Source organism: Manis javanica, chromosome 2 (genome assembly GCF_040802235.1).
Source record: "Manis javanica isolate MJ-LG chromosome 2, MJ_LKY, whole genome shotgun sequence".
NCBI lineage: Eukaryota > Metazoa > Chordata > Mammalia > Pholidota > Manidae > Manis > Manis javanica.
In genome coordinates this window covers 110708720-110724695 of record NC_133157.1, presented here as the reverse complement: position 1 = coordinate 110724695, position 15976 = coordinate 110708720, and the positions used below count along the sequence as shown (strand labels likewise).

General features: G+C 36.2%; 1 protein-coding gene across 3 annotated transcripts in view; it reads left to right on the top strand.

Moving 5' to 3' along the window:
* Positions 1-15976, top strand: part of PLXDC2 (plexin domain containing 2) — a 786648-nt gene that overhangs the window by 76848 nt on the left and 693824 nt on the right. Inside the window, exon 2 of one of the 3 annotated variants that reach the window (XM_073229115.1) lies at positions 11767-11892. The exons of the other annotated variants lie outside the window; for them this stretch is intronic. The gene's annotated coding sequence lies outside the window, so the exon portion shown is untranslated. The remainder of the gene's footprint in view (positions 1-11766; positions 11893-15976) is intronic. 3 annotated transcript variants of the gene reach the window in all.

Genomic DNA, 15976 nt, shown 5'->3' with positions numbered 1-15976 from the left:
ACCCATTAAACATCAGTTCATTATTCTACAGTAGGGATGTTAACCTGAATATAGCGATAAAGATTATGGGGTCAGGAAACTTGCATCCTCTAATTTAGGAAAGCAAGAAGCCCAGAAAGTCAGTGTAAGGAGGTGAACAAAACATATAGTCTAAAAATGGAAAGACAGAGGAAAAGGTTAGACAGGCTTTGGAGAAACTGGATAGTCACCTAACAGATTGTGGACTTAAATCCAGTTCTGTCTGACTCCAAAGTCAGGCAGTTCTTTTCTAATGCTGCTGTCCTGCTTCCATAAATAGATGTCACGAAGCAGTGTGGGAGAGCTAAATCAATGAATCAAATGTAATAAATAGTGTGAAAGGTTTATAAGGATACATATTAAATTCTGTTCTTGGGTTGAAAGAAACAACTGTGAATGAATGGTTTAGATGTGGGTAAAGAGCAGCATATGTCAAAAAGATTTGTTTAATCTAAGTTCAGATATCAGTCAACACCCTGACAAGGCCAACCAAGATTACATCTTGACCAGCATTAAAAGAAGCACAAAATTAAGAATAAATAAGATGAGAGCCCTATTTTTTATATCAATTGCTTATGCTTGAGTCTTGGTCTCTTTGTTCATTTTACACTTCAAGGACACTCAAAGTTATTAAGAGAGAAAGCAATAAAAAGTTAAGAATGCATGTCTTATAAGAATGATGAAAAGAATGGAAGGAGTTTAGTAGGCTGACAGAGCCTGGCTGGGCATGATAGATGCCGTAACACGTGACCTTCTTCTATTCAATATATGACAGCCACATTTTGTTCAGATTGAAAATGCATAGCATGAAACTCAAAAAGGAAATTTATTATATTTTTCCCATTTTACTTCTGTGTAATTACTCAGTATCCTATGTGCATGTATAATGGCTTACCTCAAAGGGCTGGTTAAGTCACAGTGAGGAGGAAGAAAAAATGCTGAGAACTCACATCTCCCATTTTTTCCCCTCCATAGTATTGCAGTAGTTTAAAGAGTACTTCCTAGGTTCAGTATTTTGGCTTCTCCTTTTCTGCAATTTCTTTCTTTTTTTCTGGCTTTCTTTTTTATAAACTTTCAGACTTGAAAACAATCAAAAGGGATCAAGAGAGGACAACAAAAATTCCCTGCAGACATTTGGCGTCAGGTTCTCTGTGCCTCGCTGTCATCTAGCTCCCCACCCCGAACACAACAGGGCTACAGAAGCTGCCTTCGTTTACGTCAGCGATGCTTGGCGACTTCTCTCAGGAGCTTTTGAAACTTTTAAGTTATTAAAATAATATTAATAACCCTAGGAATTTGTTCATTGTGATTTATATCACTCAATATTTACTATATTAGAAAGTAAAAGTGAATTAAAAATATCTACCTAATAATTCCTTTCAAAGTAACAAACCCACTGTAAGTTCACATAAATGGCCTCATTATGAAAAATATTTTGTATTTCTGGAAACAAAAAAATTTGTGAGAAGAGTAGCAATATGTTTTCCAATTTTATAAAGTTGTTCAATATCAGCTTAACACAAATAACTAGATTCACGTGTCTCTTATGCTATCACACATCATATAACCTCTGGAGAATTCCACTATAGACTCATGAGAGAATGAGGATGAAAAGAAACAAACCATGTCTCAGTATCATTATGAAAATCATTTTGACCTCCAGCCCCCCTGGGAAGGGTCTTGGGACTCCAATGGGTCACTAAAACACATTACTTTGTTTACTACTAGTTTAGATATTAGGCATGTATTTCCTAACCTTTTCTTTGTCTCTTTGGTAGCTGCATATAACATGTTCATTGTAGTCTGAATCATTGGCATTCAGTGAAATACTTCTCATCAGAGAAACTAGTGATTGAAACTTGGAAAATAATCTCTGTCTATGAAAGTTTGGCTCAAGAGTCAGGAGGCTAAATGGAAAGAGAGAGAGAGAGAGAGAGAGAGAGAGAGTGTGTGTGTCTGTGTGTGTGTGTGTGTGCGTGCATGCACACGTACTCACAGATATATGCTATACATGTAAAATATAAATGCATTCCCTATCAATCAACAGAGAATGAAGAAATACAAACCACTCAAAAGTCTGTATTTGCCTCTGTCTTGGATATAAAAGTGTTAAAACTTTTATTCAGACCATTTGACACAAAAGTAGAAATGAAATAGATTATTGCTTGAAATAGAATAGACAGCTTTTTATAATTACATAGACAACATCAGCAGAATATAAGTCCTTTAGCAGATGACATGAGTGCTGAGCTAGCCGAAAGAAGGAAGAAAAAAAGATTTTGACTTACTTCTGCACAGCCCACGTTCTGTCATGTGTAATTGTTAATTGCACTTCACGGTGCAGCCCTTGTGGAAAAATGTACATATCACTCTGCTTCTGCCAGCGCAAGATGCTCCAGTGTCCACCTGTGAGAAGTTATTCATGGATTTGCTATACTTAAAGCACTTGCCACTAGGGGAGCTTTCCTTTCATACCTTTATTTTACTTGAATTTTGAAAAAATAAGCTAGCAGACTGAGTTATCAGCTTTGCCAAGAGAATGATAAGAAACTATTGATTAGTAAATATTTATTGAAATGAGCTGACCAAAGTGTTACAAATTTTTACTCGCTGAGAATTTTGGGAGTATTAACATTTTGGGGAAATCATTCACCTGTATCTAGGATTTGGCATAAATTACAGATTTTATTTTTTGTCAAGTCCTTGCTCTTCTGCTTATTGATCTCCAGCAAACTATTGGGCAGCCTTCAAAATAATGATTAAAAAAGTAAACAGGAGTGGATTACCTGCCTACAGCAGGTTCAGTGAGTTAAACCTGTTATTACTAGGTTGGTGTGTCTAAGGGAGAGCTTGGGGAGAGGCAGCCCTAGGAAATATCAGGCAGATGGAACAAAGGCACAGACAATGTTGCGGCAGTCCACATTTGCACATATCCAGGTGGTGAAGGGACAGGCATCTGAGAAGTGTGTCAGATGATGGGATTTGGTTTATGACTGACCATACCTGGGGAGAGATGGGAAGTGTAGTAAAATCAGTGAAAAGCTCAATTACTAAAATTGCCATTAAAGAGAAACACCTGCTACAACTCAGGCAAGATGTTATATCATCTGAATATGTAGAACAAGAGTCGTGGCGTTGACCGTGCCAACTAGCATTCTTTGGAAGCCATCTCCAAAAGAATTTCAGCTCCTGTGAATGTTAATTAAATACTTTGGCATAATTTGATACACATTTTTTTTTCAAGTTAAACTGTGGCTTGATCTTACTGTCCTGCCAATGGGTTTCAGCCCCTGGCAAGTGCACTATGGATTCAATGCGACCAAAGAAATTGACAGCAAAACATTATTTGGGTTAAAGGGTTTATAACCCGGCTTGTTCTCCCGGCAGTAGGTCAAACACTAGCATCTCTGCCTCTGCCTAGAGCACTGGGCCTAACTGTCTATATAGTGCAATAATAGCTTATTGCCTAAGAGTGTGGAGGTGGTAGCCTAGCAACAGGCCAGTTACATCATCAGGTAGTTTAAGTTCAGTGAGGATCCTGGCCATAGGAACCACAACTTCCCCACATTATGTTCTGTGCAAATCAGTAGGAAAAATACCATCTACCTCTGGGAAACAATTTTATGGTAATATAATAGAGCCCAAATTTTGACTCATTGCTTTGTTGAAAAGATGGTTCAGTGCTAGTGTTCACTTTTGGAACATGCTGAAGAACCATTTGAAACTTTTTGGAAGTGGCACCCCCCACACCCTTTTTGATAGTTTCTTTAAATGCCAACCTCTGTTGATTCTTTTTATTGACAGTTATTTGTATTTCTCTTAATGCCCATGCCACTTCAGCTATTAATCATGCACTTAGAATCATGCTTTAACTAACTGAAGCCTCTTGGGCTCCTCCAGATATATTTATGTGTGATTCATTAAGTGATTCATTAATTGTTTTCAAACCACTAGGGTCTCATCTAATAACTTGCCAGAGTCTGCAATTAAATGGTGTCCCAGTGCCCTCAAAACCTATCCTCACTTAATGACTCGGGCACTCTTGAAAGGGGAAATTACTAGGTGACCATATCTATGCCAGGGTTACAACGTGAACTGAGTTACTTTCCTTGGTTGCTTTCTTTCCTTTTCTTTATGGACTTTCCAATATGTCTTGCTGAGGCACAACTACAAATATGTATTAGTATCACTAAAAGCTTGTAACTTTGTAATTTCAAAACTTAATATGTTACTCAGCCTTCGTTTGCAGACATCTACAGGCAAGAAAATCACAGGCCAAGACAGGTCTTCTATCTGTTGCCCTGAGATGGGCTCCACAATAAGGTCGTGCTGATAATCCATATAATCTACATCTGTGGTAACTATGTACAGACACTGGCCTAAGTCTTTATCTCCATTTTCTCATTATAGTCTCACAAAAATACTATGGGTTGCGATTTTTTATATTAGCCTGGATTTTACAGATGAAGCATAGAGCAAGTGACAGAGCTGGACTCCTAACACAGGAAGTCTCCATTCCATCTCCACATCAGGGGCCTCTGTCCTTCATTCATGCCACCTTTAGTTATTAATGCCTACTCTGTGTCTAATTTGACAGTGTACTGGAAGTGAAGGACAGGACATCTATCATTCCAAATTTGAGGGTAGCTCTGGGTTTCCTCTAATGCTTTTAAACCTGATAGTCATGATGGAAAACATTTTTCAATAAAGGACTGCCCAATCCCAATTTTTCAACTCAACTATGTATAAGCATATAACACACATTTATTTAATAAAGTTTACTGTTCTTATACTTGTAAAATACAGTTAAATATATGTGCATGTGTGTATAAATAATATAAGTATTAAACTCATTTATGCTGATTATCTCCAACATATAGATGCCCTGTTTATGGAGGTCTAAAATACAGGTAACCACTTGGAAATATTATGCTGTAGACAATTTATTTTTCTTCCTCCTTTTCAGCTTTACTTTGGGATTCTCTTCTTTCTGACTTTCCCGCTACTAAAAAAAAATATTTTTGGAGCTGTAGGGGCCAAGCTCTGACCCTATTTCTTTCTCACCATTCTGCCATGTGTCTCCTTCCTTTGCCATTCTCTGCACATCTTCAATGATTTCTCTTTCAAGTCTTCCCCTGTCTCCCAGACAATGGAAAATATATTTCCCCCACTAGAGGACAGAATATAGCACAATATGCCTACTCTTTTTTTAAAAAAGTTGGGTAATTAGTATTTCCCTATTCTTTGTAGTAATACAAAAATGCACTATTAGAGTGGTTTGTGTGTGGATAAAAGTACATTATTTCTCAGCTTTGAATTTTTCTTACAGACTTGAAGTATACTCACATGACTTTTTAACTCCCTTTTCCCTGAACTTCTCTTCCCTCTCTTTTCTCTTCTACAATCTCCCGTAATTGCTATTCACATCTGTTAATTGCTGTATAGGCTTTTGAATGGCATAGCCACCAAGTCTGACATGGGAGATACTATTTTCTGAGCTGTGTTGCCTGCTTCTCAAGTACCTACTGCAGGCTTTATAAAATGAAAGCTGCAGGGTCCCGACCTCTGCCTCCTGCTTAAAAGCTCCCCGCATCTTCCCTACCTGATATCAGGCCTAATTTTAGACCCACTGCCTTTGGGAGGTCACCCTGGGGTAACTTTAAGGCTGGGCATGATTAGGAAAACTTCTCTTTTGCTTCTAGACTAATTCCATTTAGCTGTTAGAACTTATTTTTGAAGTAAAACTCACATTTAATAATGCAAAGAATTGGTATTACCTTCTAGGTCTGAACTAAGTAAACGCCAAATGATATTACATGTGAAATTGCTTCTTTGGTTAAAAAAATTGTGTTTCATTTTCACAGAATAAGTTAAAAGTTCCTTATCAAAACAAAAACTGGCATAGCTTCTTTCTCATATTAGATTATTCTCACTTAATGAATTATTATTAGATTATTCTCACTTACCTTGTTTATGGGGAAAACAGACTCATGCAAAGAAAGACTCTTTTGTTAAAGAAAACAATTTTAGAATTTTAGAAATACAGAATATTAATACAGTATGAAAATTTTTCAAGTTACATAAATATTCACTATATGAGAGTCATATGCACCTGGTGATTAGTAGGTACTTGGTAAATATTTATTAAATAATAATAATAATAACTAATATTTACATATTTCTTTTACTTTGTGCTAGCCACTGCCTAAGGACTCTTAGTTAATCCTCACAACCACCTAAACAGGTACGTGTTGTTGTATCTGAGCTGTAGATAAGGATCTGGCTGTGGGGAGGTTAAATGACTTACCTTGTTCAAAGTCACTCAGCCAGTGGGAGGCTGAGCTGGGATTCAAACCCAGGCAGCTGGCTCCTGAGTTTTGCTCTCAGTCCCACTTTGCACGTGCCATCCCAGCGCACATAAGGAAAAGTCTTGTTCATGACATCACATGCCAGAGGTGTTTGTTGAAAAAATTCTACTTGTGGAAATTCCACATGTAAGTTTACAACTCTGACTCCAACCAAGATGGCTGGACGCTATGGACATAGTCAGTCATATACAGGAATATTGATTGCTATGATTTTTTATAACTCAGGCTATTCCTGTCACTTCATCTTTGGCCATAAAAGCTCAATCCTGTGATAAGAATTTGACTTTAAGGAAAATATATCTTCTATAAAGAAAGAGAGGTTTCTTATACTTTGAAATTCCTCTAGCTCTCTCTTCATGTTTGATGGTCACTCCATGCAACAAGAGATTTTGCTATTTTCTCTGGTGTGCCTACATAGCAATAAGTCTCAATGTGGGTTTATTTCTAAATAAAGTGCTTGGTGTACAGAACTAAAATCCAAGATAGACAGCCGGAGAAGACTTTCTTCCTTACTAATGGCTTAGCTGAAATGCTCTTAGTCAGTTACACTTCACCTTTGTCATCATAAGGAGTCATTTCATCAAAGACAGGTCAATTCTATAGGTATTTAGAAACATGTAGGTTTATTTTGTCTTACATCCTCAGGGTTTGGCTCTGACCTTCATCAAGGAAGGGCAATAATCCTGCTTCAGGGGGGCAACATACATAATCATATTTCACTAATGAGCTTGTCTGGCTATCCAGGGACTCCTGGATTTACAGTGGTTACAGCTCTGCCGAGCACACCTTCTGCTAGATGTCTGATGTGTTTGTGACTGAAAATTGTCTGTGTATCCATATAAAAGCTTATTGTTATACTGCATCTTAATTCCCACTGCATACTTCCAAGTCTGAATATGCATCAGAAATGTCTAACATTCTGTTGTAAGCAGCATTAAATAGCATTTGGAGGGGAAAACAAGTGAATCCCTGCATAAATGTCTTTTATAATGCTCATCCTCACAGTCCTAAATGCCTTTAGAAAGCTGTCTAATACAAATAAATGTAGGGAAGTGTTCCTTCACTCAACAATGGCTGTAAACTCGTTCTGATGACTCTGGGGCTTTTTTAAATTGGTGGAAATTCTGTGCAAAAGTATGTGTCTCTGATCAATATAATAAGGGCTTCCTTTTCAAAGAAGCACTCCTTCTGAAATTAAGAGCACTGTTTCAGAAGTGTATGTAATAAACTCTTGACAATAATCTTAGAGACAAAACTCTGTAGCAGTCCTTCAAGATCTTTCTACTTTTTCATTCCCATGTCAGAAAGCAGGTGACAGCTTGGGTCCCATCATCTAGCTGCACAGCTCTTCCCAGAAATGCTTCTTCTTTTGAAGCCTCATAAGTGAACTTTGAAGAAGAAACCTAAATACTCACAAATAGAATTTAGTAAATGATTTAAAAGGTCAGGGGTCAACCATGCTAACAGCTCAGCTCCTTTAAACGCACACGAGTGCCCAGGGGTCACAACTGGTGGGGTTTCATTCCTGAGAGTAGAATGAAGTCAGAGAAGCTCCCTGGTTCTGTGAGATCCCAGAGAAAGTCAAAGCCCAATCTTTAGAAGGAGAAATAAGCACAGACACAGCACCACAGGCTGGAGCCGAGGCTGTCAGAAATTTTATAGGGGAGGAGAAAGATGCCTCTTACTGAGAAAAGACATTTCTTAGGTATCCCCGAAGTGTCCAAGATCCCAGGAATCTTTGGGAAATCAAAGGACTGGTACTTTCCATTTTGTAACACAGTCCTAAAAATTTAATTTCTTCCCCAAACTTTTCTGGAACATAATGTGAAAATCTCCTATGTTTATAGTGACTTGAGTAGGTGGGTGGGAGCATCCATACCTCCTTCTTCTTGTAGAATCTCTTAATTGGATTCTTTTCTTAACAATGAGGGGAAGTCATGAGCCTGGGGAATCATGGTTTTGTTAAGGAGGACAATGACAGATCTCCACCCATCAATGAGTACAAGACCTATCTTGTTGAGAGATCCTTTGTATTCCAGAATTATATGAATCTACTATTTTTTTGTCACTTCTCTTCTACAACTCTCTTCTTTAGTATTATCAAGAGAAAATTTGGAAAGTACTTTGAGGAACAAAAAATACAAATATATGCTACTTATATTTAAAAAATTTTTTAGAGGCCATCTAGCCCATTCCTGTCACTTCTACCTGTGAAAAAAACTGATGCCCTGAGAAGGTAAATAATTGTCTAAGGTCACACAGCTAGTAATTCGCAGAGCTAGGAAAAGATGTCAGGTCTCTAATAGATGTTCCTAATTTAATATGTATAATCATATATGACAATTTTAATGTACTATGCAATAAATAATTCATTATTAAATATTATGTAATATAATATGATTTTTCAAGTAGAAGGACAAACTCAGAGCTTTAGTTTTACAAAATTGAAAATTTTCTATTATCTATCACATACTTCCTCTGTGATCAGTGAAACTGAGAAAATACCCTGCTCTCTATAACCTCAAAATCAATGAGTACATTATTGTATCTTTACTACTGCACACTCTCAAGTTCTATTTATGAATTTATTAAAACAGGTCATAATCTTAATTTACACATTTCTCGCAAACACAACTGATAGAAAATTAATAGCAACAACACAAATTAACTTTGATAGTTAAACAACAAGAAAAATTGACTTTTCCTTAGGGATTAGTACACAGAGCTCGCAAACCTGTGTCCCTTCTTGTCTTTGCCTCTATATTCTTGACTCTTGCCTCACACAGCAAAGAATGAGGCTGTCTCCTTATCAGCCAAGGCTGCAAACAGGTCTATAGTCAGGTCACTGCAGTTATGGAACCCCAGAGTATTTGCTCTTTGCCCTCAGCCACATTTGACCTAAGACAGTTCCTCTCACATAGCAGGAATTCATTAAATACATGTTAAATTAAAGCCTGATAGATTGCGGTACCTGTGCATCCTTAGCACCTGTGATATTGCCACTGTGGTAGGTTCTGGATACAAACTACTTGCCCTTGAGAGTTTCCCCTCTTTTCTTAGCATCTTGTCTGTGCTACAAAGCAGAAAACAAAAGAAAACTCAAAAGATGACCTATTAACCACATGCAGAATTCACTCAGGCCTTGCAAGGAGGAAGTGAACTTTAATTTTTTTTCTCTTGCATTTCCTTCTACTCTCCTTCCCTTACTCATTTGCTTTTCCTTTTCATCTTAGAGAATCATCCCAATTTCCTCTGAAACTTCTCAGACCAGTTGTTTCTGGAGTTCACTCTTAAAGCTGTTTCTCATAGTTTTTGTATTACACTTGTGCAAGATTTGTGCACTTCATTGATACATTAAATACTTAAGGAATAAAGAATAAATTAGCATAATGTCCAATTTCCTTTCCAACCAGATAGTTTATAAAAATCAAACAACCTGCTTGCCCTCCATCAGCTGCTAGAGCTGGTGATGTTCTGGTTGTTAAACATTCTGGCCTTTAATGTACCAACTGCTGTCTAATTAAAACATCATTTCTACAAAATTAATGCAGGATTTTTTGATTGTACATGTTATGTGAGAATAAATACTCATGAACCATACCAAGTAGTCTCAGAAAGAATCTTGTAAGGTTAGGTCACTGCAATCAAAGTACAGAAAGGAGCAATACTTTGCAAGTAGTTGTATAAAAATACTTTTGATCTGAAAGTATTGCTAATTGTTATTGGGGAAAAATGTGGAATTTTTCAAATCTTATAAAATTAAGCTTCAGATAGTTGCCAAATTTGAAAACATGGTAAGATACTGAGTTAATACTTTGTAAGAATGTGATGTTTGTTAAGTATTCTACATTGCTTTACAATCTGCACAAAATATATTAATAAAACTATAGCATTTTTATTAAAAAATCTCTGACTCAACTGCTCTGATTTTATTTTAATCCCTAATCTTTATATTTCTTGGGCCAAGAACTTCTGATTATTCATCTTTTTGTTATATTCCCTTAGAGTATGATTTCATTCAAAGTCTTCTAGATAAATCATAATGGGAAAGATATAGACATAAGAATGTGAAATATATCACACCTCTTAGGGATTTCAATTTGGTCATCATAAAATTGTTTTTCTGTGTCCCACTGAAAGCAACGTCAATCATTACTTTCAAGGGCACATAGCAAATGGGATTTCACTTGCCAACTTCCTCACTTAAATATCCATATCATTTCACAAAGAGCTTGAAAAGCATATAGTGAGATTGAAGTACAGTTAAGTGAAATGAGAATTAAAGAAAATACAGAGAACAAAATATCAGGTTAGGGCCAGGAAGTGTGTAGTGGGGAGCAGTACTTTGGAATGAGAATATATGAGCTATAAATTTCTCAACAGTCATTAGGTTGAGATTTTGATTTTGACCTTCCTGATAACTAAAGCAAAAAGGGAAACGGCAGTTACATGATTCATAATGTCTACTAGGAAAATGCAAGCCATTTCTTTAAAAGAAAAAGAAATTGTCCTTAGGTGAGGAAGACAAAAGTCACATATCATGTCTCTAAGTAAAAGTGTGAAGGATGAAACCCTCTATAACATCTGTATAGATTAGGGACCAATGGGTGCCTCAGGGCTTTCCGTGGTAGGGTCTCTTACTGTGAACCACGAATGCATGCCATTAGACTAAATACTTTTAAAATTAAGTAAAAATCCTAGATTTAAGGTAGCATTTTTGAAATCTATAGACCAGTTCTTGGGAAATCAGACCCTCCCAAAGCTCCACTCCAGCCATTGTCAGACAGAATAGGAACATTCTTCTGTCAGAAATTGGCCAGTTTTTTTTCTTCTCTTCAGCTTTAGTGAGATATAATTGACACGTGTATGTCATAGTTATAAGTGTACAATGTGTTGATTTGATAAACTTATATATGGCAAAACTATTACCACCACAGTATTAGCTAACCCCCCATCAAATCACATAATTACTATTTCTTTTTTGTGGTGAGAACATTTATTGTCTACTCTCTCAGAAATGTTCAAGTATATATTCTGCAGTATTATCAACTATAGTTACTATGCTATACATTGTATCTATCGAACTTTTTCATCTCATAACTGGAAGTTTATACTCGTTGACCAACTTTTCCCCACCTACATTTCATCCACCTCCAGTTCTGGTAACCATTCTTCTATTCTCTGTTTCCATGAATTCAGGTCTTTTAGATTCCAAATATAAGTAATATCATAGGGTGTTTGTCTTTCTCTGTGTGATTTATTCCACTTGTTGCAAATAAATGTTGTTGCAAATGGCAGGATTTCCTTTTCTCTCATGGTTGAATAGTATTCCATTTATATATCTTCTTTTTTATCCATTAATCTATTTTTTGATCCTTAGGTGTTTCTACATCTTGCCTATTGTGAATAAATGCTTCAATGAACATGGGGCTGTAGATAGCTCTTCAGAATCTTGTTTTCATTTCCTTTGGATATAGACCCAGAAGTGGAATTGCTGGATCATATGGTAATTCTAATTTTATTTTTTGAGGAACCTCCATACTGTATTCCATAGTGGCTACATCAGTTTATGTTCCCACCCAAAATTCACAAAACTTTCCTTTTGTCCACATCCTCAACAATACTTGTTATTTCTTTTTGGTAACATCCATTTAACAGATGTAGAGCAAAATAAAGCAGGGAAAAGGACTGAAGTATGCATGTATGTATGTGTGTATGTTTTAAAATATAGGTTTTATTATTATGCAGACATGGTGAGGCCAAAAGATACTGACATTTTTTAATGGACAATGTTTCAATAGAAAGTGGATGATCACTTTACCCCAGTGTTCTTCAAATTTTTTCTCGTATATCTCTCAAAAAAATGTGGACACTCTTGTCATTCTTAAAGTTGACATCTAAAATATTTCAACCTGAGTTGCAATTGTTGCTGTTACAAAAGAAATAATTTCTGGTTATAAAATATGACATCACTCTTTAAAAGGAATCCAGTGTGGAAAAAAATACTGTAAAAATAGAATCCAACATTATTAGCAAAAAAGAAATCTTGTAAGTCAGAATTTTTACATGGTTCTTTTTAGCCTTAAATTCATGTTTACATTGTAGTTCCCCCACAAAATTTATCCCAACATAATGTATTTTATGCTTGAAAATCTTTTACTGATATATTATAATTTTTGTGATACAATATGTATATAAATTGAAATACAACATTTTGAAGTGTTCTTTGACTGTAATCCTCATTATGTTGAATTATTTCTCTAGAATGAATTATCATTACAATAGTTGGAATTGACTAATTATCAAAATGTCATATGTATAGTTTATATTATAATAAACCATTACTAAACATTAAAAGTAAAATACTACTGGAACTGCATCTCTGAAAAAGGTATAAAGAGCCCTGAGTAAGGAAGCTTTTCTGACATACATATTTTAAAATATCTTTTGCTTGGTGTGTAGGAGGTTTTAACACTGCTGAGAAACAAACACAGTATAGTAAGATTCTGACAAGTAGAAGATATTCTCAAGGAAATGAGTTGTGAGACGTAGTAAATATGGAGGTTGAGGATCAAGATGGCAAGCATTTGTGTTTCTCAGGGATACACATAACTCAATTTGAAGAATACTAATAAAGGGTAACCACATTCTAATTACCTGGCATTGTATCATACATATATTATCTCATTTATTCCCTCAAAGTCATCCTTAAGACTACATCAGGATACTGACCACAGGCCTTTCCACATTTCCAGGGCAGAGGGTGTTTTAAAGAGAAGATGCTGAAAGCACTATTCCTACAGTGGGAAAGATAAACTTAGCCTTCTTCGCTGAGCATTGTTATATAAAGTCATCTAATTTTTCTTGGTTATGATCATCAAGTAGCTTTTTTTTATTATAATTTTACCACCATGTAAAGTTCCATTCAAGACAAGACTATCCAGCCAAGTGATCTTTATGGCTATTTCCTGTGGTATGTGTTAGTAAAAATAGTGGTATACTGATTTGTACTCCAGCCTCTCTTAAATTTGTTTAGTGTGAGTTACTGCTTGGTCACTCAGCTCCTATGGATAAGAACTGAAGCTCTGGACCTATGAATCAGGTGACTAGCCTCAACAAAGCTGAGAACCCGTGAATCAAAATCTCAGGGATGTTGGTGACTGTTGAATGGTAGAATTTTACATTCACACACACAGATAAGAAGATAAAGCTTATCTCATTTTTTTGTTTAGATTCATTTTTTTAAGGTATCATTGATATACACTCTTATGAAGGTTTCAAAAGAAAAACAATGTGGTTACTACATTCACCCTTATTATCAAGTCCCCCGCATACCCCATTGCAGTCACTGTCCCTCAGTGTAGTAAGATGCCACAGAGTCCCTACTTGTCTTCTCTGTGCTACACTCTCTTCCCCGTGACCCTCCACACACCATGTGCACTAATCATAATACCCCTCAGTTCCCTTCTCCCTCCCTCCCCACCTGTTTAGATTCATTTTTATCTAACCCAAACCAGTCTTTACTTTTGGTTCATAGAAAAGCTAGAGTTTATCCCAGATTCTAACCACCTCAGCATTATATATCCAAATACAAGCTAGCAAAGAGAAAAAGATTAATAAAGTTTGCAGAAGCCAGCATATATTTTACCAAAATTGCAAATCAGACTTGACAACAGCTTGGCAAGAGATTAGAGGAATGACCAGATGGCCACATCAGAATAGAGTATGACCAAGTGCATTGGCTCTGATTTAGTCACTCTTCATTATTTGGTTATTCCTTTATTCCTTAATCCACATATGTATAAGTTGTTCATTCATTAGTAAACCTGTCTGGGGTCAAGCAGTATTCAACATACTAGATGTATCAAGAATAAACCATGAGCCTTTCTTTGAGAAACTTGCTTTCTAGTGGTTAGAGGGAATGATAGGCATCGGTAATCACAAAAAGGATGATGATGATGATGATAAATCCTTCTATAAGATTTACTATAAACCAGGTACTGTTCTAAGAGCCCCCAAAACCTCAAGTGCTCTAAATGCTACGAAATGTCTCTGTTTGATGTATTTCTGGAAAACTCATTAGGATTTCATATTATGGTGCCATTTGTAGTTAGGAGCTGGGAATTTTCATTCCACCCTTTTTAGGAAATTTTTGGTGAACAACATAAAATCAGTGTTTGTGACCATGTTAATCAGCCACACACATTCACGGGGCTTGAGTGATACTGAATGGTTTGCATCTTTGTAGTCCCCGTTACGGAATGGCAACATATTTAAAGCAGAGAACTCCAGGGACAAGAGCACGACAGAAGTTACCCATCTAGATGTGGACAATGAGTCCCAGATAGCCTATGTGAGATTAGGGACTTGGTACCTTCTGCTAAGTAATAAAGAACAAAGTCTGGGGAAAGGTACTGGAGACAGGAGGGGCTACAATCAAAGACAGAAGACAGCACATCCCAGTTTCTATCCACTCCTGCTGTCATCTAGGAATTGCATACATCCTACTGCTCCTCAGCTCCCCTCAAAATCTTGGCCCTCCTATGGGATGTGGCCTCCTGTATGGGAATGGCTGTGAGTATGGCCTGATGTTATGCCCCACTGATCCAGGACTATATTATTTGAGAGTGAGTACACACTATCTAGTGTGCTTGCTTAAAAACCCCAAACACAAATGGAATCAGTGAGCTTTCTGATTGCTCTGAGATAGCAGTAAAAATTGAAATTGTGTCTGCTGAATGGAATAAAAAATAAAAAATTACCCTTTTACATGTATTTCACCTCTAGATACACATTTTAAAATAGACACTCTCAAAACAATTCTTATTTGACTTTAAAATACTTGATTCCTCTTTTAATTCTAAACATTTTTTAAAATTTGCTCTGGCATAATTTTAAGTAAGACCTTTTTAGATGCCTTATTCAAAAATGTAGGTTACTGTTCTGCCCTACAAAATTTCCTACATATCTTACCCTATATTTTAGTTATTTTGTTTGTGACAGTAAAAAACTATCATGTCTGCTTCAGTAAAGCCTTTGTTAAACATCCAAGGCGTTGGGAGTTGTTAGACTTACAGATTCACAGACAATTATTTGAAGTCATCTCATTTCACCTTCATGTTAGAAAGTTGGAGACCCAGAGAAGTGAAGTGATGTCCCTATTGAACCCAGAGCAGTTGGTGGCTGAGCCAGGTAGGACCTTCTTCTATTGTTTCTGCTTAAGAACTTGTCCTACCACACTAAGAAACAAAGGATTTTTCTAATTTTAATTCATTAAAGAAAAAATATTTATCAATGAGATATATTTTGGGTTAAAATTTCATGCAAATATAGATAATGAATAAATATATCATATCAGAGTGTATGTTCTATGAAAGCAAATTGTTTCCCTAGCTTTGAAATTTCTTTCTCCTGCATCTCAAAATATTTCCTTGAAGCTATTTCCTTTTTTTAAATAGTCTCCACTCTATCTTAGTTTATTATGTCATTTTCCCCCTAACTTAATTTTTCTCAAACTGATTCCACATGTTACTTTCAATCACAGCATCTCAAAAGTTCGTTGACTCGCCCTGAGCATTTCCCTTGTTTGC